This window comes from Balaenoptera physalus, assembly GCF_965194825.1.
Source record: "Balaenoptera physalus genome assembly, chromosome: 2".
Classification (NCBI taxonomy): domain Eukaryota; kingdom Metazoa; phylum Chordata; class Mammalia; order Artiodactyla; family Balaenopteridae; genus Balaenoptera; species Balaenoptera physalus.
In genome coordinates, this window is record NC_138883.1 from 80,608,190 (window position 1) to 80,633,919 (window position 25,730).

At 35.9% G+C, this 25,730-nt stretch overlaps 1 long non-coding RNA gene across 1 annotated transcript in view; it reads right to left on the minus strand.

Moving 5' to 3' along the window:
• LOC309656303 overlaps positions 1-20,732 on the minus strand; it is a 36,308-nt gene extending 15,576 nt beyond the window's left edge. The window contains exon 1 of the long non-coding RNA XR_014261280.1: positions 9,662-20,732. This is a non-coding gene — a long non-coding RNA (uncharacterized lncRNA). The remainder of the gene's footprint in view (positions 1-9,661) is intronic.
• Positions 20,733-25,730: the final 4,998 nt, after the last annotated feature.

Below are 25,730 nucleotides of genomic sequence, written 5' to 3' on the forward strand. Positions count from 1 at the left end.
CAAGATAAACTAATAGCTATGCTAAGCTATTACTTTGTAGAGCCAATAAAAAAAGAAAAAAATAAACTATATTATTTCCACAATCAGTATGGTCAGCTCCAGCAACAACCAAATCAATAATAAAACATTTTTATTTAAACTTCCCCCTGCTTTCCCCTCTCTGCTTCTGAAATTTTATCCCAACAGGGAAATCTCTTTGGACTATACCATAAATATAAAAAAGCAAGAGTGGACAATGTAATAAATGTTTTATTTTCGTTTGTTAATAGATGGTGAAGTTCAGCTCACTTGTGGTTTGACCTTATCCTAGTACATGAACAATTTTTCTTAAATACAGCTTTCACATAACACCAGCCATCTCAAACTTCTGCACTCACCCCAAAGAAATAGATCTATACATGCACACACATGTATGCACGCAAACAGTCATTGCAATATAATATTATTTCATAAATTTGTACATACCACAGTTCAAATCATACAGTGCCAAAAATTACAGTTACACGTATAAGTGGCTGATAAAATGCATTATCCCACAAATGTAGCCTTTAGACCAAGTCATCAGATATAATTTTTTGTTGTTTCATTGCATATATTAATTTTAATAACAATTGGTAATAATCAGTGATAAATATTGAATCTTTATTGCAATGATTTTCATCTGGGCGATACATCAAGAATATACTCAGATATTCAGATCTGATAGTTTGGAGGATGGCCCAGGCCACTGTCTTTTTTTTAAGTTCCAGATGTTACTGACACAAATTTCATGTTAAAAACTCCTGACTTACTAAACGCTTTCTGTGTGCTGAGTCCTGTGCTAAGTGATTTACATTCATTAACTCATTTAATCTTCATAACTACATCGGGTAAGTTTTATTATTTCCGTTTCACAGATGAAGGTACTGACACATAGAGCAGTTAAATAACGTGTTCAAGGTCTCCCAGAGCTGGGATTTAAACCTGGATTGCATATATGTGTATGAAAGCAAATACATGATTCTGTATTTTTTATCACCTAATTCTTCAAATAAAGAAAAATAAGGCTAAGGCAAAACTAAAATGGGTCCGTGAAAATTCAAATTAAGATAGCACCTGAACTCCGCAAATAGTCTCCTTCTGCAGGGTCTGCCGTAAACTACTCTGACCCTCCCCAGTCTACTCTCCACCATTTCAAATGTCATCATTTCAAAAAGCAAGCCGATTGAGCTCCCAGTGCCCTGAGTTCTGCATTCCCTGGGATTGTGCTTCTCAGTTTTTCCCTCTCCCGGTCATGGTGCTTAGGGCATGATGAGGCGTCAACACGTTATCTGTTAAATAAATAAACGTCACAGATTTAGTCCCCTGCTTTCTCAACAAGTCCCATCTTCTGTCTCTGGATTCCTTTAGGGTACGTCTCCTGGTTCCTAACTCCAGTTCCTTCCTCAACTCCAGCTCTCAGAACCTCCCTACTAGGCCCTCGGGCTCCTAGTGAGCACTTGTATCAAGCTTGATCCTTCAATCACAGGCTGAACCACCCACTGTCTGATCTCCCCCTAGGAGCTCCAGATTGTTCTTTGAGCAGACCCCCAAGTCACCCCACGGCACAGTGAGCGGGCAACATAGGGAAGCCGAGGCCCAGGGCCCAGGATACTCCATGGCCTTTCAGACTACAATGTAGAACTGCACTTCAGTGTTTCTGTCCGCAGGTGTATTGTGTAGCTACAATTCTTCCATCAGGTTATTCTGTCTCTCCTCACTGAGGGAACTCCCGAAATGGGATGACAGAAAGCAAAAGCCATGTATTTACATGGCTCTGAGTAAGGACTAAGCTGGAGAAAATGATGTGATTTAAGAGATCTCTTTTTCAGCCTGATTTAAATACAACTACTCAAACCACCTAAAATGGTTTCCTAGAGATATCACATGTGAATTCGAGTTCATGGGGCACACTGAAGAATTAATCCTCTGTGACTTGCCTACATTTCAAGAGAAACAATAGCTTATCCTCAGAACTTGAAGAGAGATACACCTCAACAGAAGTCTCATAATTAATACATTAGAGCCTCACGTTTTAGGCCAAAACAAACATTTAATTCGAGGTATTTTTAAAATACTAGGCATTACTCTAGTGAAGAAAGATTTTGATAATGATGGACAATATTAGTGTGGTTCCTCCACAAAGACTTTTGCTTCTTGCATACGATTATGATTGCATGGTAATCTTACCCAGCTAGTGTTTTCTTAATGTCCTGGGGAGCCTGATCATTGTAAATTACCTGTGACATCTCATTAATCCTCTTTTTCCTCACAAACGCATAATTAATGGTAACATTGACAATAATACACAAATTAGCTAAGTGACGCTTTATGGTGTTGGTTTTGATTAACGTCAGGAACCCAAAAATGACATTAATGTAATGCAGATCCCAAAAGGCAGTCTGCACTCTGACCCCAAGACATACATTTTGTTTGCACCATCACCAAGATTAATCCTCCTCTGGATGAAGACAAGACAAAACTCTGGCCACTGGCAGTGTACGCCGGGCTGTCGGAAAACAAACTGCCTCAATTGCATTTGTTTAAGAAGGAAATCTTAATGCATAGAAAACAACAGCATAGTGTCATTTCCTATTGTCTAGTTAGGACAAAGATAAATGAGCAACTGTCATGATTTAGATCAACTGCTTCTCTGCTAACTTCTATTATTTGCTTATTTATGGAGCAGTGTTTAATTAAAAGTATACCTAGATGATATGAAGCACATGATAAAATGATTAAAATTCCTTCTGCTCTCACTGTAAATGGTTTTTGCAAATCAAAACTGATTTTTATATGCATTTCAACCTTCAGGACCTCTAAATGATACATTCTTACTAACCACAAGAGAGTAAAAAAAAAAATCAATGCCTGAGAAAATATTCTTTGTCTCTGACTTGAGTAACAAAGTGAAAGCACTAAAAGGAATTTGGATAAACTTCTTTGCTTCAAAAGTGAGGCACCTTCACTGAGAGTGAGGAGGCTGATTTAGAAACACTTTTTCCAAATTATAAAAGAGAAACAGACACTGTACTTAGTCACAGTATTGTCTATTGCTGCCTCATCAACTTCTAAATTCAGGGTTAATCATATGACTTTATTATGATCATGAACAGTTCCTTAATCACGATTTTCACGAATCCAAGTTGAGTACTGAATCTTTTTAACACTCTAAAGAGGTATAGTATGCTAATTTTTAAAGATGCAACCTTCTATTTTCTTCCTAACAATTATTAATAGCTGAAAATTTTTAATGGTATGTCGTTTGCTGAAAATAATTACAATAGTCCTTTCTTGATTCACTTGACATCTATTTATTTAGGCTATTTTTCAAAATGTTGTAAACCACAGCCCTGGCTAATGATCGTATTCCATTTCAATAATGGAATAGGGAGAAAAGCCATATTTTCGTGCTATTTTTCTATTCACATAAATAACTACCATTTGGAGAATGCTTTATAGACAAAAATATATAATACATAAAGTGATGTTGTAAAATTTGAAATAAATCCACCACAACTGGAAAGTAAAGATCACCAAAAGTATAAAAACACTGTGTATGTATTTGATTGAAAGAAGAGGAATTTGAATATCTTAACAGATGATTTTAGTTGCTATGGGTATACATTTTCAATTATAATACTCCTAATTTCCACTCCCCTCCCAAAAAATAAGAAAGCAGACTGCCTTACAACTGCTTGTCATAGCAGTTTAATTTTGAAAAATGCCTTGTCTGTCCCCACTTGCAATATATTTATCATATGACTTGGTTTATCTTTTTTTTTTTTTTCTTGGTTATTTAAAATTACAAAATAGTCCACTGGAAGTGGCTCAGGTTTTTCTTTTTCTCTTGTTTAAACATTATTTTAAAATCAAAAGCAGCTTATTTTTAAGTAGACTTATGAAGTGTTAGTTGCACCAACTTTCACCAGCACACAAACCTACTGGAAAGCAAACTGGAATTTAAGGGGCAACAGGGATTCCCATAGAAGTCATATTTTCAGTCAACCTAACTAAACTGTAAATCGAGATTATGACAATAAATTATTTTTTATTATTTTGTCACGAATAAGTACAGCACTGAATTTTGAAAGAGATTTGGGCTTAATTCATATGTTAAATAGGTCGGGATAAACCAGTGCTAGAAGAAATTGAAACTGGCCCTATATTACATAGAAACCCAAATTAGGCACTCATCACTAAACTAATTAGTCATTGATAAATTTATTATAGAAATGCAATTCCTTTACACTGCAAAGCCTGAGGAATGAGATGATTGAAAGCTTCAAATTAAAAAAAAAAAAAAACACATCGGTGACAATCTTGTCATCAGAGACATTGTTTATAACATGGTTTGAAGGTAGCTGTAGTAACATCTTTAACTGGTTAAAAACACTCATCAAGCTATAAAGCTACTTTCTTAGATGAGTTCTCTGTAGCAAACTATTTGAAACCTCCCAAAGTGCCTTCATTTGTATTTTTTCAGCAGTTACGATGAATATTACTCTTCATCCAAATGTATAATTTTCACTTTTCGTTTCTATTCAGGTTCATAGGGAACAAATGTGTCAAGCCATGATTTTATAGAAATCTCTTTTTCAGGTTTACATGTGGTACACTGAATTTTAATAAGCCCCAATAGATGTGCCAAGTTACTTTTTTTGTTGTTCTAAGAAATTACTCCACGCAAATAAAGAGGCTGCTGTGTGGGAAAGCATGTTTTCTTAAGTGTTTAATCGGATATTTCCATCCCACAAGACTTTGTAGATGTGTTTTTGCTTTGAAAACATATCTTATCAGGGTGGTTGGTGTAAAATTCTTGTCTGTTTTCTTACCTTTGAATTTGAGCTCTATTTATAAGGCTCAGCTGAATGATGTCTACAGCTAAGGAATTTCCTTACTAGGGAGTTTTACATGAACACGATTAATGAGAAAGCACCACGAGGCAAGGAGCAGGGTGTCAATTTAGGTTTCCTTTACAGGCTAACCTTATCAAAATGTTCCCCTTTACATAGGAGAAAAAGACGTGACAAAGTGGTTAACTATGTATCTGATTTTATCTTTCTGTCACTTTCCTCTTGATAGGATATCTTTTCAGAATAAACAAAAGGAGATGAATTCTTCATTCCCTTTTTGTATATGCAAGTGAAATGGGGTCCCTCTCCCTGTGGAAAGCACTGGCCTTTCTCACATGGAACAAACTGCTAGAGAAACTTGGTTTAGACGAAATGCAAATATTTAATTCTTGAATCTATATTTTGAAATATAACATGGTATTTTTCCATAAATCTATGTGCAATGACGTATTTCATAACATTACATAAGGTTTTCCATGCATTTTTATTCATGGAAGAACAGTTTGCAGAAAATCACAACATTGTACTATTCATCTCCAGTGAGTTAATTTTCACTTTAATGTGAATATACAATTTATGGGAAAATAATAGTTATTTAGGCAGAGCAGCACTTACCTGTTGCTGTGTGAAAATTTCTACCCTCAAAAAGGTGCTTTTACTTCAGTTATTATTAGTAGGCTATACCAATGCCTAAATATTTTTATAAACAGAACCTTAAATCTGCGTTTTGGTTGAGGACTTCCCTTTTTTAGACAACTGAAAATGAAACAGCACAACCTAAAGTCCAAAGAGCATTCTTATACATGCCTCGACTTTGGTTTTTTGGTAACTGCCCTATGGAGACTGTCCTTTATTAAGACTCTTAATGAGTGTTCTGCCTGTATTTTTCTACCAAGAATGTCAAATAAGGTTTGAAAGCAAATGTAAACTGTAATGCAAGTGACACACACTAAAAATAGCCCTATAAATCTGTTCATTTTGTTTAGATAGTCTCCAGAGTTGTAAAAAGTAGGACTGCTCGGCTTTATTATTTGTTTTGGAAACACTAATTCTGTAGAGAATAGGCCACTGATAATGCTATATTACATTAGGGAAGATTTATTGACTGTCTCTAGATTTAATTTTTTTAAAAAAGATATTTTTTCTGCCCTCATTTTCCAAATAATCTACAAGATAATTAACTGAATGGAATCTACAATGGCAAAGAAATTTGCCCATTTAGTCATTAGAACTAAGATTTTGAAAGAATCACATTTATCTGAAATGAAATTAATTAAATTTTCTAATGGAATTTTCATCCCTATTAACCTGTCAAATACGTTGTTTCCAGTGTTTCCAATGACAGAGTAACAATATTTATTATCCAACATACCATGAGTTTTTAAAAATAACTCCAGGAGAACATTTTTAGAACATTTACAAGCTGAATAGACAACTAAAAAAAAAAAAGAAAATCAGACATTTCTCTGTGAAAAATAGCTATTGTAACTTACAGTGTTTGATGGAGGATGTATTTTTAGGAAACCATAAAATGTGAATTTGAGATATAGAGTGGTGGGGTAAAATTGAAGGAGGGAGCGTGAGTTCTCTCATATGTTAAGGAGGTTTTAAAAAAGTGGCTTATCTTTCTCTTGAGAAAAACTTTAGGCGTTTAAACTCTTCCATTTCCCTTTCCACATGATAGTCAATAGGATTTCTTGGATTGGTTGGATGGCTTTGCACTTAAGCCAAGATTGATTGCAATCTAAGGCTTTGTTTTTGGATATCTTATCCCAATGGAGGCATGTATAAACAGACAAAATGACTAAATTGGGCAGTGATCTGACCTTTCAGAAGAGAGGCAGTTAAAAACTACACCAACTTTTCTTTAAAGAAACAAGAATATTGTCATTTAACAGAACCTTACAGTTTAGTTATTTTTCTTCCACACGGCCAAACTGAACACTGAATTACTAAGAAAAAGGAGTTTCCAGGGTTTTGGGCCTCCTCTCCCCCTAGAACACTTCCCCCCATCCCCAAGTTCAGAAAGAAAAAAGTGTTGCTATTCATGTGATAATTGTCAAAACCATGATAAGTGCCAAACAAGGCAGTGCCAAGAAATCATTAGTTCAGTATACGTCTCGGATTCCTGTAATGTTCAGTTAATGGGCCAGATTTCACCAGACCTTTTTTTCTTGTAAATTCTTCTTGGTTTGTTTTTAGCCATCTTTTAAAAGAATTGTGTAAGCCAGCCTTATAGTGATTCTGCATGAGTTAAAATTAAATATTAAAAAACCTGAAATATTGTTTTTGACAGATTTTTACATTCCATTCTCATTACATATATTTTGGCATGCTAATTTAGAAAACCAAAATGCTGCATTGAAAAATTTACCGGCCCCATATCACAGCTGAACAGTATATCTCAAACACATAAAACATAGAAGGAAGATAAGATAACCAAACCATCTTTAAATCTTAAAAATAATTCTGATTCATGTAAAAAGAAAGTTAACATCCAGAAAAATTTAGGAATATGTTTTAATCTTTTTTTAATCCTCATGGTATATGTTGATGCAAAATCTTTTCCATAAGTGAATTACATCTAATGCTTCAAATACATACAGTTTTACTGTATCGTTCTAAATAGTTCATAGAAAAATGTCACCATGAAATTAGCAAATATGACAATGATAGTAACCAACCAGGACTTTGAAAAGCAAAGGAAAAGGAATAGAACAACTTTTGTTTGTAAACCTATTGACATAAATAGTCTGACCTGTCACAAATTACCTTTCAGCTACCGTATGTTATGTATAGAACAGTCAAAACTGATAACATTTTGCTTTCATCAGTTTTGTGTTAAATTCTGAAAACCTGAAATGTTTATTGTGGTGAGATAACACAATGAATCTAGATAGCATGCATTCCCTGTACATGTTTACTAGGGTAAGAATTCATAAATGGAAAACTGTTTGGACTAAACAACAGGGTTATTGCTTCTAAAAGGCAGCTCATGGGTTGTTTAATAGTATTTTAAATGTCTGCTAATGAGAGTCACAAAAAAAGCACAGAAGAGTAGAGAATTGGTTCCAGAGGCGATCACACAGTAGTCAAGAAGATTAACATGCCGCTAGGGGACAGCAGAAAGTCACAGAATGAGGTAGTGCCAGAGAGACCAGAACAAAAGGCTTTTCTTTGTCGAGAGTGAGAGAGAGAGAGAGAGACACTAAGATGTATTTCCAAACCAAAATCTTTTACAAGTGAAGTGTTTGTAACTATATTTTTAAAAAGCACTAAAAAATATTTGCAGAGATCTATTTTTAGATTGCTAAGATCTGTGTACCAGAATGTTATAAAATATACATAACTATCATCTTGGCAAAATAAATTCAAATATGGACTATTCTATTTTCTGCAGTTGAGAGTGAAGGAAAGTTTTAAACATCAGAAAAAAAACGTGAGTTGCAAAACACATTAGACTGAACCTATCAATGACAAAATACAGCTGAGAAATACTCAAAATTTGTTCAACAAAGCTAAACATATGCAGAATCTATTCCATTTTCAAAGAGTGACTATCCAAAGAAATAAAAGTAACTAGAAAATTGATCAAACTAACCAAATATTCTACAAATCAAGCTGCTTACCCGGACCCACAATATATTCATAATTTTTAAGCCCAATTTTGATTATTGGTTTGAGTTGCAGTTGTAGTTCCAGGGGACTGGAAATCTTAACCTCTGCAATTATTTTGAAAGCTAATGCACATCCTTTAACAATTCAACTCACTGAAATGGTCATTTATACTTCTATATTTATACACCTAAGCATCATTTTATGTGCAATAGATTCTGCAATCCCAGGTGATTTACCTATAAAGCAACATTTGTATCAAATCTTAGACTCTAAATTTCTTAAATTCATGGATCACTATTCCTTTGTTTGATCTGCTTAATCCTGGATCACTGAATACTCAGTTAATATATCCTATGATAAAGATGTTGATAACTTTTGCAATCATTTTTCTCGGTTCTAGTATTGCTTCTTGAATTCTATCTATTCTTTATTCTTGTTTTGTGTAATATATATATACCATTTCTTACCACACAATCACAATTTTCTCATATGTCATAAGATCAAAAGGCTGAAAAGAATTTAAGTTATTTAGTTCATTTCCCCATTATTTTTTTTAAACTGTTCATTAAATATTGCAAATGATTGTTGGTCCTGTGTTTATTATTCAAGAACCAATATGTCAAGCACAGAATTTTTTTTTTAGTTACTAGTAGCTGGTATATATTGTACACATAAATACTTAGGACTCTTTTCCCAGCACCAAAACAAAATTTTAATTAAAATTGTACATTTGTTTCCAAATACATGCCATACCCTTGAGTTTTCATTGTTTTATCTTTACCTGTTTAATCTTCTCCTTTTTTCTGTAACGTACTTTCCCTTCTGGTCAAGTATTCTGACTCTTACACACTTCTAGAATTTAGTATTTTTTTTTCCCAGAGGGCCTTTATCCCTAGATCACAAGTATTCATTCTTTGTCTCCTTTTCCCCATAGGTTCCGGTTTTATAGATTGTATTCTCTCTTTTTATTCTGCAATTTGGACTGACTCCAAAAAAATAATAATAATAATTCCCTCAACACCTTCTAAATCCTGAGGATCCTTTCTCTGCACTCCCCCCAAGGTAGAGAAGATCTTCCTAACATCTTGCCTAAATCCTGTCTCCTGCATTTAAGACCCTGCTGTCTTGTACTATCCTCAGAGGAAACAGAGACCAGCTGTTCACTCTACCTGCAAAGGACTGTGTTCCTTCATGAGCTTGAAGACTGCTATTAATTCCCTCCAAGTCTTTTCTTCTCCAGACTAAACAAGGCCAGTTTCTTTACCCTTGTTTCATTGAGACTGTTTCCCAAGCCTTTAGTTATTTTGCTGCTTCCTCTGGACCTACTCCAAATTCTGCACATTCAGCTTAAGTGGTAGGATCCTAAAGGACACAGTGTGATAACAAGGAACTGATTAATAATACGTATAATGTAGATGATTATTTATGTTCCCTAAATTCTTCAGTGACTATCAGTATTTTGTGTATGAAAAACAGGGCTCTGTTTTTAACCCATAATTGGCTTGTGATCCACTATGGCCTCCTGTATCTTTTCTCTTACTTATGATTGAACAAACGTCTCCTTTCTTATACTTAAAGTTTTTTTTTTTTTTTCTCTCTACTAGCTAATTGCTTTTACGTTTTACCAATAACCCTCACTCTATTTTTTCTACTTGCTTCTTAACTATTCTCTCTTACTTTGGTTGGTGTCTCTTGCTTAAATTCAGATCACAATATCTTGCATAACTATCAAATTCTCAACAATTTATTTATAGTGCAAAAATAATTGAAATAATTCTTCGTGTGTTTGATTTCCTTAAGCAGACTTTTAATGAGTAAGATTAGTGAGTTTTGAAGAAGGCACAATATCTGGAAAAGATTAATGTTACACTAAAAGCTAGATAATTGTTCCTTTCAAACAGGAAGACTTGGTTAATGCAAGTGTGAAAGAAAGAGAGAAGAGAGGGTGTTTGCATAAGTTAACTTCTGGAACACTGGAAGCATTTGGCCTTTACTCCTTTCTTACCTCAGAAAACACCTGAGGTCTGTGATTTCCCTCACAACTGCACACTCTGTCATGTCAAATACTTTATGTGCCTACATAGAGAGATAGAGAAGATAGATATGAATAAAATTATATCTAATCTCTCCCATCCCTAACACCTGTGAATAACAGTTATCTTTCAGGACGTTCACCTTGTAGAGTAGGTTATAACACTTAGAAATTATATTAAGTGTTTAGTCTAGAGAGAAAAAGCTATGGAATAATTCTGCAAATTCTGAGTAGTTCACATTGTGGGCCACTGATGACTAAAATGATCAGTAATAGTGAACAAATCAGAGTAAAAAGTACTACGTAATTCTGTTATTGCCCAAATATTGTGCTGTGAAAGGAAAGAAAAAAATTTCAAAATTATACAGGTTTAATAGAAAAGTATGACTTCATAAGCTGATTTTCAATACCAGTCATCTAACGTAAAAGAACAAGAAGCTACCTCTGCAAAACGATCATTTTTTAATTTGTGCTAAATCACGAACTTTTTTAAAAAAGAGATCCCAAGAAATGGAAAACTATTCGCATTGTATTACCCATTCGTCTCCAATCTAATCTTTACCCAAAGAAAAGGAGGAGGGAGGAGGGAAAGAAATAAAGTAAAAAAATATAACCTTCAAAATTTTATTCTCACCCAGAGGTTAGCCTATAAAAAGAAGGCTCTCCAGCATAGACAGTCCAGGACTCTATCATTCCCAGCTCCTGCATTCAAGTTGCTGAAATTGCAAAGAAAAGTTAGCTCTATTAAATACATGTCTAGTGCATACAAGCCCTTTTATTGTTTCTTAAACCCTAGAGTTACCTTCATGAAGAAAATACTACCTTCAAGTAAGAAGACAAAAGTAAAGGTCCCCCTCTGTCATTCGTAATAGTAATTTCAATTTACAAAAAATAAAAAGTAAAATAAATAAAACCTTTGGGACAGTACGATAGCTGTCATTTGGCACAGCGTGAATTTAGCCAGACTGTTTACTTACATAGGAGTCTTATCTGAAGGTCAGAAATGTAATCAAAAACTAACTAAATACAAAGGGAAACCAGTGAAAGGGGAAATAATCCAATCTCAAAATGCCCTACTTACACCATCTACAGTTTGTCGTTTGAGAACTTGTAAAATTATTATTTATCTGGAAATAATTAGAGCTTTAGAAAAAAAAAAACACCCTAATGTAAAAATCTCCATAATGAACTCTGTGGAACATTTAAAAGTGAAAAGAGGTGCATAAGCACACTGTAGATTCACTGCAATGGACGGGGCACAGAGCTTTCTAACAGGCTCATTTACGTGTGGCGTGTGCAGAGGAGAGGTGTGAGGAGCCTCTGACTCCGTCGTTGTCACTTGAATGGACAGACACCTTGGCTGGAAAACATCAGGGACTCTGCTGTTTGTTTCCTTTTTCTCTGTCTAGCATTTTCTTTTCTGATCAGCTTTCTAAACATTATCCCTTTCTCTCTCAACCTCTACAGTCTACCTTTTCTCTTTCTCTGTCTCTCTAGGTTCAGTAACTCACTCTTCCTATGTAAGGATTACATTTGTTATGTTAAATTCTATTTATATTTTACCTTCTTAATGCCCCATCTTTATTTCCCTCTCTCTAAACCATTTCTGTCTTTCTATCTCTTTCTCCTTTAGGCCCTCTCTGTCCCCTGCAACATTTTCTCTTATTCTGTCACCTCAGGGTGCAGCTGACTTCACTGCTCTTTTTCCTGTCACTCTGGGACACTCCTCAGGAGCAGATCTCTTTTTCACTTCTCTTTCCACGTGGTCCGTGCATGCATTTGGAAGGATGACTTATGCCTTGAGTTGGCGTTAGGCGAGGGGTTCATAATACCCAAGGAAATGCAAAATGTCTCAAGAAGAGTAGATTTTTCAAAATATTTTATTTTAATGGAGAGTACCAGCAGATGCAAAAATTAAAAAGTAATACCCATAAAATATAATCCCTCTGTGTTTCAAACACAGTGCCCTTATATCCTGCAGGTGTTCTTTAAGACCAAGTTGAAGCACATTCATTTAAAAGATCTCTTGCTACTTTATTTTTACTTTTCATTTCCCAAAAGGTTTTAAGTGATTTCTTCAGCACAATTTACTAAAAGGAAGATGTAGGTGCATTTGTCTACTGAATCTGAATATCTTGGTTTGGCTTCAACAAAATGTATTTTAACAAGTCTGTTCTTAGTAGAGACACAGTTTAAGTAACCTGTGCATTTCATTTGTAAATAATTTATTATTGAATACAAATGGCTACACTTTCTAACATGTCAAAATCAACAGGAGGCAGGGCTGGGTATAAGGGTTCACTATTAGCCACCTACATTTTTGTCAAGATTGTATGCAAGGCATAGTTAATATTTAATTTAGCTTATAGCACTGAAAGGCTCTGGCATATAACTCATTGCCGTGATATACAAAGCTGAATAGACTGTGTCTTCCTCTTTTGGTGAAAAGAAAAATGTTTAAATTTCCCACCAATGAAGCAATCTGAGAAACTGGGTAACTTTTAACATGTTTTTTAATCCCAACTTTAAAAGAAACAATGAGCATTTATATGTATATTCAGCAATGATTACGATACCACCCACTCCCCCCAAAAAGCTCTGTTGGGTTTTCGATCTTTGGATCCCCCCAACATACTCTAGGAGACTAGAGAACAATCGGTGGGTTTCACGTAGCACCTGATTGATATTTCCAGGGTGTGAAAGCCTCCACTGGCAGATTAGGCTGATATTGCATATTCAAACACGTACAATGATATATTTGTCATTGCTATTGACCTTTATCTCTCCAGTTTCCTGACAACCTTCTACAGTTATTGACATTACAAATACCAGCAACAACGTGCAGGGCAAAGTATAACCTTTCATTTACCTTCATGTCCCTCAAATGACTCGTGTAGGTAGTTTCAACAAAAGCAGCAAACAATGATACTGTTGATTTTTTTTCCTCTTAACTTGCTAAAATGTTTTCCATTTTCCTCTTGTTCTCAGAAAATCATGCCAATAACTCTCTACAAAGGAAATGATTTCAAATGAATACAGGTAATTAGAAGTGTCAAGAAATCAGCAAAGTAGGGTGTCTGCCATCATTTCTTGGAAAGAATGCCAGATTCCCTTTCAAAAAGGTCTTTGTCATTTTTTAATAGAAGGTAATTAATGTAAACTACAGTAAAACGTACAGGATCTCAGTCGCTTGTCTTTCTTGCCATAGAAATGGGACCATAAAGATGTTTTGATATCTAGAAACAATCTTCTGAGGTTATTTTAACATGACTTTTAATTACAAAAGTAGTCCTTTTAGTCTTTTCATTTTAAAAGAAAAAGGATTTAGAACGGGCATATTTATTAGGAGACAAAAGATAGAAAGTTTTACAAGGAAAAATTATCTGGAAAGTGAAACAGCAGGATTTTATAAAGCTGACAAGAGTTAAGGATGCAGTAAATTAGCCTATATCTCAAATGTTCCCAACAGTAAGAGAAATAATGCATAACATCCTAGTAAAGGTAATTATACACTTTTGACACTATGATACCTTGGACACAATTAGATCTCTTTTTTTCTCTAAGGCTATACCAAATTGACTATTTAGCTTTATTAAAGCCACCTCTCCATGAGCTCAGTGACAAGTGGCTCATAGGTATTTATTAAACATGAGAATTTTTAGGGCTGTTCCATTCTTTTGCAGATGAGGGTGAAATTTAAGCCAATTTTGAGATTATCTGAAGGTCATAATTATGAGGGTCATAATTTCCTACTATAAGCTATACGAATGGAATAATCCTTCCAAGATTAAGTTTCTACATATATGTACATATGAAATTATTCTCATTTTATCTCTTGGTTCCCAAGAAACAGTAATATTCCCTCATTTAAGGTTTCATTATCTTGGGATAGCAAAAAATGTCTTAATCACAACAAATATATCCTAAAACCTTGAAATTTGAAATTAAAGTTATGAGGCTATTTCAGTATTGATGACTTTAACATTGAAACATTAATTAATTGGGGATTATGATAACAGTGCATACAAGCACTCAGTAAGTATGACCATTATTATCTATTACTGGGAATAAGAGGGACTGGAGAAAAAATATAACCAAACTCTTACAACAAATCTTTGTCAATGCAACAAGTAGAATAACATCTTGTTTTTCCATAAACCTCTATACTGAGGTTGTTCTCCTTCATGGAACTCACACCACTCATCAAACAAACAAAAGAAAAACACCGAACTGTAATTGATGTGCTAATCATATGCTATTCCATTTACCAATAATATGCTTCTGGGAATCATGATTCAGTGTATTTTTGTTTATAAACCAGTCAAATCAAATTTTCAGAGTGGATGAATCTGGCCATTTTAGGGAAGAGTCTATGCTTCATACAAGCATAATTTTTAAAGTCTGGCATTAAACTAATATATAAAAGGTAGTGCAAAATGCCACAGAATCATTTATAGTAGATATTACCCCCAAAGGTGGGAGAAGTAGCAAAGTAGTAATGAAGATTGAGTCTAGGAAATGTGGCTTGGTTGATATACTCAGATTGATCAAGGCCCAGGCAAGATTTACAAGTGATGGACCCAGGCTTTAACCACCACATAGAAGAAATAATCAGAGTCTATTTTAGTTACTAAAGTTCAGTTCAAAAGCTGAAGTGAATTCACAATATTATGCAAGAAACACAGTCAAAAATACAGAGCACAGTCAGAAAAATTGACAGAGAAGGTAGAAAAAGTTGCTTCCAAGCAGCACATTAGCATCAAGGAAGAGAAAGCTGGACTGCCTCAAGTACCTGGATTCAGCTGATGGTTCTTTCTCACTTATATGACTCTGGTTTTTTTAGCTCCAGGATAGTGGGTGGTCAGGAAAGTAGCCATTGATGGCAGGATCATTTCAGGCTGTGTTGCCTCATCGTCCAAATCATATAATCTCAGCTCAGAGCCCTGACTCAATATTTTCTCAGAGCCTGTTGTCCTAAAACCCTTCCCAGAATCAAAGGAGTTTGGAAGAGTCATTTGAAACACCATATTCCAAGTGTAATGGTGTACAACTGGTTTGTCTTTCACTCCTTCCCCTCCTTCCTTGCTTGTAAATAAGAAATTCCATTCTCATTATTGCCCTCCAGCCAGACAGTGAAGATGAGTCATTTCTTTTGTTACTAATGGTATAGTTTATTGTGTATGGCCTTAAAAAGCAGATGGAACTATTGGTTCATCACTGTCAAAAATAATAGCAAAATATTAACCATGTTCAAATCAAAGATTACTGGTTTCATCATTCCTTGTGTGTAATTGTAGGCAGGGCTGGTATTCAGCCAGGGAGTAATAGAACAGGCCATGTTGGTTGTTAAAATAATGAAATACTATTATCCACAGTCACAGACCACTAACTGCTCTTACCCCTCAAAGACTGACCATGCTCCTAGCAGGCTAGCTTCTCATCCCCAAAATAACGACCCTAAGCTAATTCAAGTAATGCCTTTATAGCAACAGATTCTCCAGCAACCTCAGCGATATGACTGATGTCTTATTGGTTTGCGCTCTTACCATATCAGTTATTCAATATTTTTATAATTACCCCTGATTCCAGCTCCTCGCTCCACCCAATGGGTTAATTTGTTAACCCTCTTGAGCATGTATTTTGCAGATGGTAAACATTCTGTAAAAGCCACACTTACATTTTCAGAGCTAATTCAGCTCATTGATAAAATCTACCCTTAAATTTTCTAGTCAAATTATATCTTCCACACTATTTGTATGTGTCCATGTATCTGAGTAGAATCAGAGATATTTTGGAGATGAGCTTTAGCACAGCTCAGATGCACCTCTGCAGCCCTTCTCTGCATAGAGGTAGGATGACACTCTATTTGAATGAGAAGTTTTATCAGGCTCATTAATTTTCATAATAGAATACCAGCTTTACCACCTACAAGTCTGATACCTAAAATATACAGCTCTCACTTCAATAATCAGCAATTTAAATATTATTGTGGGTCTATTATGGGCTAGGCAATTGGCAACATATAATATCCATGCTTAAAGTACAAGGAATTCAATTTTTAAATGAGTTCCATCCAACTTCTGCCAAAGCATGGTCAAGACAACCTATATTTGAGAAAGTTTAAAAAATATACTGACTATCCATATCTCTCTGATTCTCTAAAATCTATTCCAGATTCTACTTTAAACAATAGAAACCAGTGGAGCTGGACTATATTAATTTGGCAGTCTATAAAAATGCTTTTATTATATTAGCAAGCGTTATTGGAATTCAATATAAGAGATAGTACAATGAAAATCTTTTTGTGCATCTTTCCTAAATAAATTATCCAACATGTTACCCATCTTACTCCCAAATTTATATCTCAAATCCAGACCAGTCTGAACCTAGTTTTATAACAACCTCTGATGTCTCCACTACCTCAAAGGCACCTGAAATTCAACATTTATAATACTCGACTGATTATTTCCCCTCCAATCTGGTCGTCTTTCAGGGATTCCCTGTCTCAACACCTTGATCCATCCAGAAGGGGCAAGTTTGAAACTTGAGAGTAATCCTTGACCCCTCACTCTCCTTCACCCTCATATTAAATCTATTACCAAAGCTAATTAATTTAACCCCCTAAATATCTCTCAAACCTCTCTGCTTTTCATCATCTCTACACTATCATCTTTTACTTAGACACCATAATGGCCACCAAAATGGCCCTCTGCTTCCACCTTGAATACCCTCTGTTCTCTGCACTGCAAAGTGATGTTTTCCAAAGATAACTCTGATTATCTTCTTCCTCTGCTTAGAAATCTTCAAATATCCCTGAGTCTCTCAGGCCTGCAAAGCCCTGCTTCAGTGTCCCCAGTATGCGTAGATCTCCATTACCTTCTCATGCAGGATTCCCCCTCCCCTTATGACAAAGACTCCAGCCACACTGCCTGAATTTCAGTTCCTCTATTCTTCTTCCTGCCCCAGAGTCTTTGGACACACTGTTCCCTTTGTCCCCTCCTACCCTTTCTCCTAGATCAGTGCCTCTCAAACCTTAATGTTCAAAGGAATTACCTGTGTATCTAGTTAAAACAGAAGCAGACTCTCATTCGGTAGGTCCAAGCTGGAGCCTAAGATTCTGCATCTCTGAGAAGCTCCCAGCTGGTGCCGGTGCTGTTGGTCTACAGGCAGCACTTGGAAAGCAAGGACCTAAATAGCTTCTGCATATCCTTAAGATTTCAGCTCTATCATCCCTTCTTTAGGAAAACCTTTCCAACCCCAAGTCTAGTTCGTATAATTTTGTTATGTGCTGTCATAGAACTACGCTCCTTTCCACATAGCAATGATCCTCACTTTGTAATTACTTTGTAATTACAAGCTAATATAAGGATTCATTGCTATTTTTCCACTACTGTAGTTTCCACTGGGAGCACCACTGAATCCTCAGTGACTAGCATAATACTAAGGCCATATAAGGCATTCAATAAATAGTTGTTGAATGAATGACAAAAAGGAAGAAGGAAAGATTCATGGCATAAATTGCTAGAATTTAGTATCAGAATAAAGTTTGAAGTTTCTTCCTACTGAGGAATATGAAAATATTTCCTTTTATTAAATGACAGCCATGTAACCCATCACATTTTCCTTTTTTGCCTTATCTGTGGGAACTGTTCCTAAATTTACTGTTATATTGCAGTAATCAGTTTAGCAGAGGTTTTATTTTTTAAATTACAATAATTTCACCTCCATTTTTCTATATTTATGATCCCTTGTTTTATCCTGATTTTTAACTGTCTTGTATGTTGATGTTTGATGGTAAGCTGCATCAAGTTATTTTTTAAATAGTGAAGTAAAATTACTTTAAAAATTGTAAATGAAGATACTTGATACCTTAGTAGTTACAGACTCTAGGTAAAGAACTTGGACTCTGGAGTCCAACAGTTGGTATCTGAATCCTGACTTGTGACTTAGAACAGTGTGGCTTGGATAAGGTACTTACACTTAGTTATTTATTAGTTAATATTTCTATCCCTGTTAAGAAGCACAGTCAGCAGATGAAAATGTTCCCAAATTGAGTTGCCACTAATTTCAGATTGTGAAATTAGAGTACTCCATTGGTTAAAACTTCAGAAACTTATAGTAGGCATAAAATTGGGGCAGGCATCAGTGAGACTCTATAAAGGCAGTTATGATCCTAAGACTTGAGGTCTCTATAAAGATAGAATAATATTGTCTCATGTTCAAATAATATTAGACACAGTGTGATTAATTGATTGGAACAGTCATAAAGCCGGCCGGTGGTGAAAGTACACATCTGTCAACACAGACCTCAGAACTAATTCCTATTCCACAGTTTTGATTCCTCAATGATAGCATGATATCAGTATTAAATACCTAGATATCAAGAAGAGCATTTTAAAAGTTGAAAGTAAACTTTATAGCATAATAAATAAAGTTGGACAAATCATATTAAAAATACGTGTCCACAACTAAAGATGCTGTAAAAGGCTCATATGATGTACTGCAACTGAATAGAAATGTTGCCCTCAGGGAAGCTTCTATTTAAAAAATTCAGTGTGTGCTGTATTCCCTATGTGTAAAAAGTACTTAAGCTTAACTGCAACTTAAAAGTTAATTGATAATCAATATAAAATGTAACATCAAGGGCAAAATTCAGCTTCTAAATGAATATATAGAGAGGTCTTATTGTCTTCAAATAGAGACCAGGTGAGTGCTACTGGGAATAAAAGTGACTTTGGATATGAGGACACCATTTTATAAAGGCCCCACATGAGGTTGTAAGTGGACCTATTTTAAACAGCCCATTGTAGATCCAAGAGGAGAAGTTTAAAAGGATGAAAGAAAGAAGGGAGGTGAGAAAATATATATTTCCAGTCTGTTAACAGATGTTAATTTAGTGGCAGTGCAGTCAGGTTTTTGTGTACATTTTTATTTCGGTGGTACCAGATGAAAAGAAGCAAGTTCTTTACAGTAAAATCTCAAAGTAGTCAAAAAGTCTCTTGGGGTATTAAGGAGTTTGTCTCATGTTTTATTTTTCAGTTTTACATCTGTAATTCATGAGTTTCCAAATAGGATGCAAAAGAGACTTAAGGAAAGAGAAAATATTGATTTTAGTCTGAGAATATATCAAACCCCAAAGCTGAAATTAAAATCCAGAGTAATTGATGCTCATAAGTAAAGAGGTAATAAAGCCCCCTATGGAACGAAATCAACTGAGTTGCACTTACCTCCCATAAACGCCCGACAACTCCGATAGGTATTTAACTGAATTCAAATGTTTCTTGTCGTTATCTTTCATTCCCAATTGAGCCTCTTCAGCAAACATTTGGTGGGATAAGCAGGACTTTCCTTTCTTTCTGTGTTTTAAGACTCCCAGGTTGTGTAGTATGGACCTATTCTTTTTAAAGTTCAATTCCATTCAAATCAGTAGGAGAGACACGTTGCCTTATGTGTGATGGAACTTTTAAAACCATGTATATTGCTTTTACAAACACGTACATCACTGCAAACCAGAAGAATTCCATATAAAAGAAAAATTTCCCTTGGAAAGAGAAAAAATATGGCTAATTTCTGGTTTTAAAAAAATGACATTCCACCTTCCAAAAAAAAAGAAAAAGTGCATAGCTGTGGGAAAATAAAATACATTTTAAGGGCTGAAGTGTAAGAAAACCCTGTGTCATGAAGACATCCAAATATCTTTTGAACTATTTACGCCATATGTGTCCCAATAAGGCTCTTTTCTGATTAAATAATGACAAGTAAGTGGAACCAAAGATGGCTTCAAAGACCCTTGAATCTTTACACAGCTTTTTGTAATTTTGCAAGTGTGAAATTTAGCTATCATTATACAAATGTTCTAAAGCATAATTTTCTTGGTCTGTGAAATATGTCTAGGAACAAGATGCTGTGCCCATAGTAGGCACTCAAAAAATATGAACAAACAAATTAGTAGCAAATGAATGCTTAGGAAAGCAATCCTTATAAAATACACGTTATCTTTTTAAAAATTCTGAGCACAAATTTAATTACTTGAAAACAGTAATTAGGAACTTAAGGTGGACAGCCACTTCTTAAAGAAAATTCATTGAGAGCTACAGAGAACAACAATAGGGTAATAGCCAAAAATATGTGGGACACACAAAGAGGGAGAAAGTGTACAGTCATTAAAATTCTGAATAGCTGGTAGTGATGTGGGAAAATATTTATAATAATATATATATATTTATAATAAAATGTTAAGTGAAAAAAGCAGGAAAAGCTACATACGCAGTAAACTACGAATGCTTTCATACACATAGAAAACAAAACTGGTATTAAATGTGCAAACAATTAATAGTGGATATCTCTAGGTAATGGGATTATAAATGTTTAGTTTCAATTTTTGATGAAAATGCCTTATCAGTGAGTATATGACTTTTAAATTCAGAATAAAAAGACGCCTTTTGAATGGCAAATAAGGGTGCTGTAATGTTCTAAGACCTTTCAAGATCTAAAATTCCTTTTAAAAAAATGTGACTGGTTAAGCAGTGTTACAAAACCCATGGGTTATTCATGGATTCAGCTGCAACCACCCCTCCCAGAGAGCCCAGGCGTGGTAAGCGTCAACATCTAGATGAGATCGTGATGCCTTGAACTCCCCAGGCAAAAAGGAGGAAGGATAGCAAAAGAAAAACGTCGTTATTGTTGAAATTAAACTAGGGGAGACAAATCCAGAACTCCAGGGACACTTTAGATACCATAAACTTTAGGTTTCTACTCCATAATAATATTCCAAGCCAGTCATCCAGATACTTTATTCTAATATATAAGAATGTAACAGTCTAACCCCTGGTATCATAGATTTTCAGGAACTGATGGAAGCTAAAAGGGCCATCTGGTATGGCAGTCGACCTGATGCTTGCCATCCAAGGGTCAGCGTTACTGTCAAACAAATGCCTAGGTCTAGACATGCTACCTCCTATGGCAAAGTTGACAGCTAGAATGTATTTTTTCCCTCAGTATCCTTAGGGTAGCAAGTACTTTAGCTTGATTTAAAAACAAAAGGAATACATTAACCAGCACTCTTTAGGTTACAATGGTGGCGATGGTTGGCAGGGGGAGGGGTAGGCAGGATTCAAACTGGCTTAACCAAAAAACAAACAAAACAGAGACATAAAGCTGGCTCAGGTGCAACTGGATCCAAGACCTCAAATGATGAAATCAGGATTCAAGTTCCCGCTATCACTTGGCTGTTCCTCTTTCTATTTTGGCTTCATCCTCAGACAATTCAGCCCTGAAACTGTGGTGACAAGATGGCCTCAGCAGCGCCCAAGCCCCAATTCTCTCCTCTCAGCCATCCTCTTAAAATACACGTACACTCACACATACAGCATTTTCCCCCAACTGTTTTTAAACCATAAAAAATCTAGGCCTGACCATTATTGCTTGAATTGAGCTTTGTAACTGGCTTGAACCAGTTTTGTGGTCAAGGGTATGAAATCCATTGATTGATTCCTTTGGACTGTGCACCCACTCTTAGAAATGAGCACAGGGCCAGTTCCAGGCAAACCATATGAATTACGAAAAAATAGGAAGGGATGACCGTAAATGAATGTAAGGGAAAAAGAAAGCAGAAGAGATCATAGATGATAAGATCAATCAATCGACAGATAGGCAGGCAGGTAGACAGTCATTCGTCTGTTACAAGGTAATTTCTTTGTAGCTATGCTCTCCAGTGCCTTGACAGAAAGAGGGAAAAAGAAAAAGATGGAGTAAAATTGTACCAGTGCAAACGCAGGAAAAAACTGTTGCTCTGTGTCAGCATCATAGGGCTTTACAGGTTTTAAAATAAAGAAACAGAAAAATGAGCAAAATGGCGAACCATTTCACAAATATGGTGGTGATATTAGGAAACAATGAAACAGAATGAAAGATAAATTTGATGATGACCCATGCCATCTGCTGCCTGGTATGGTCTCATATAAAACTGAAAATTCTGTCACCAAACACCACATGCCTCAGCCTTTCAACAAAAGCAGCCTCCAGTTATTCAAGGTGTTGGGTACAAAATGACTAGTCAGAAATGTACTTGCTCGAGTGACTATCTCTGATAATCCCACACAGCTTGTGGCAGGGGTAAATGTGCTAGCAGCAGTTAAATGAAGTTGAGAAGCGTACCATGGGGTGAAAGATGAGGGCAATCGTGTTTTGTGATGACTGGCTCAGACAGAACTTCTGGTGGAAGATGTTTTAGGAAACTGTGAAACGATACCTGATGGGAAAACCTTGGTGAGACAGCTAAAATTTAACAGATAAAGCTGAATAAAGACATTAAGGTGCATCCCTATTCATATGTCAACAGAAAGTCCTGAAATTTTCTGTATAAATCCTTAAGTCTCAATCAGAAAAAAAATCTTTGAGATATGGAAATTAAAAAATACAAGAAAGATGATTCCAGGGAAGAAAATAAGTAAGAGATGTAAATCTTCTAAAGAGAAAAATCACCCTTTTTATCTACAGGATTGAAACAGTCATGACAGACAAAGATAATCCTGGGCAAAGCTCTTTCATCCTCTCAGTAAGTGTTTATTGAGCAACTATTATATGCCAGTCACCCTATTCCATCCTTCCTGGAAATAAAATACACGAGCCAAATAGGTATGGTCTGTCATCAAAGAACTTACACTACTGAGAGACTATCTAGACTAGGGTATCACAAAGACTTCCATGGAAAAGTGTTATTTAAACAGGGGTATTAAGAGAAGTAGGAGATATTTAGGCAAAGAGTAAGTCAGAAGCAAAGGGAATCCTATACTCAAGAACATTCTAAGGCAGATGGAAGAATGGAACTTCTTCAGTATAGAAAAGACAGTGTGAGTTGTGTGTAACAAGAAAGGAAGCAAGTGCTACAAGAATAGGCTAGAAGGAGGAGTTATCACCAGATCACACAGAGTCTTATCAACCCTGTTAAGGATGTTAGTCTTCAGTTCATGAGCAGTGAAAAGCCAACAAACAGTTTTTTGTTTTTTAATTTTATTTATTTATTTTTACAGCAGGTTCTTGTTAGTTATCAATTTTATACGTATTGTTGTATATATGTCAATCCCAATCTCCCAATTCATCCCACCACCACTCCCCCCCACTTTTCCCCCTTGGTGTCCATACATTTGTTCTCTACATCTGTGTCTCTATTTCTGCCTTGCAAACCGGTTCATCTGTACCATTTTTCTAGATTCCACATATATGCGTTAATATACGATATTTGTTTTTCTCTTTCCGACTTAACTTCACTCTGTATGACAGTCTCTAGGTACATCCACGTCTCTACAAATGACCCAATTTTGTTTCTTTTTATGGCTGAGTGATATTCCATTGTATATATGTACCACATCTTCTTTATCCATTCGTCTGTCAGCCATTGAACAGTTTTGAGCAGAGTGGAGTCTTGAGAAGGTGTGTCCTTCAAAAAGGTCACCCTGGCTATAATGCGGAAAAATAATTATTTTTACATGTAAGATTTGAGGGTGGGAGAGCAGACTGGTAGACTACATACCAGAACTATCAGAAGGGGTTGACAACAGAGAGGAAAAAGGGTGAGGAAATCTGAGAAACATTAGGAGGTCTCATTGACAGAACTCAGGGATGAACTGGATAAGGGAGGCAAGGGAAATTGAGATGTGAAGGATGAACTCTGTTTTTTTATGCCCACTGGTTAGAGGTTCACTGAAATGGGAAACACTGTAGAAGCAGCAGGTCCAGGGGGAGGCTAGAATCTGAATTGTCTTGAATGTCTTGAGTCTGTAGTGCTTTTGATACATCTGCTTAAGAAAGCAGAGTAGACAGTTTGATATACGGATATTGAACCCAAAAGAGAGATCTGAACTGGAAATATAAACATGGAATACATTTGATTAAATAGCAGAACATTTGGTGCCATGGGGGTGGACAAGATCACCAGAAAGTAATACAGAAAAGAGAAGGGCAATTTTAGAGCCAGTTTTGAGGAACTTCAAAATCTAATAGCCAGTAAGAAGAGCATATGCTTGAAAAAAGTCCAAGATAGAATGTCCTGCATGGTAGGAGGAAAAATCAGGATTGTGGGTTAAGGAATTCCTGTAAAAAAGAGAGTAAGAGGGAAGGACTGCTGGACGTGAAGTAACCTTCCATTACCGACAAGCTTCTGCAAATTCAGAAGAACCAACCCCGAAAAACCACCTCCCCTACCCAAACAACAAATTATTTCTTCAAGCCACTAACATATTTTCTTAAAATAACTGTGGTGCTTTAGTCTTGTACTACGGGCAGGCCTACATTGTGTAAAACTTTAGGTTGACCTGAAAATAGGAAATCCATACTTAAGATCATCCCTTACTAAGCAGCAGCTGCAACAGAATTTTCATGGGCTGTCCCTTTTACTGCTTCTTTCTTACAGGTGGGGGGGAGTAGGAGAGGAAACATCTTTAATTCCAGGAAAATCAAGGCGAGAAAAAAATGCCTCCCCACAACCAGCACTATTTTCTAGAGGCCAGTGAGAAGGGAGGTGGGTTCTTTTGTCACTGCCGCCCCACATTGGTGGTAATGAACTCAGGACAGAAACATTGTAAGAAAGAATCATTAAACTGGATTATAGGTCAAATAGGTTTTATCTGGATCAGCTGGGACTGAAACCACCATTTAAATCCTTTCCTCCCTGGGAAAATGTGTTCTAAATTTGCCTTCACTTGGGGCAAATTCTCCTATAAGCCTCTGATCCTATATCCAGTTAGTAACTTTGAGCTCAGGGCAGCCCACATCCTCCGAAGAGTATAAAACAAGCAAGAGAGAATGCAGTGTTTGTCAGTGTTTATGTTGCAAGGACCCCCTGTTCATGCTTTTCAAAGATACTGGAGTAAAGAAAACACAGCCGTCATTTCTCACAGAGTAATAGGGCATTCGAATGCCATCTAAGCTCAAGGCCATGGAGTTAATATGGCCTTAATTTCAGACAGATCTTAAGTGTTCCCGAGTTAACGAAAATGCAGTTTTGTTCCTCTTGGATCAGAAACTTCCTTAACAGACCTCACCACTTAAACAACGAAAAGGTCTGTGTTTTAAGGGTAGACCTAGCCAAAGAAGACCAGGAATAAATGGAAAGTACTTGTTTGCTGCCTTCCAAGGATTATAAGAACACTGGGAGCTCTCCCTGGTGCTACTAATACCATGACCCTGCCTAGTTTGCTTGATCCAAT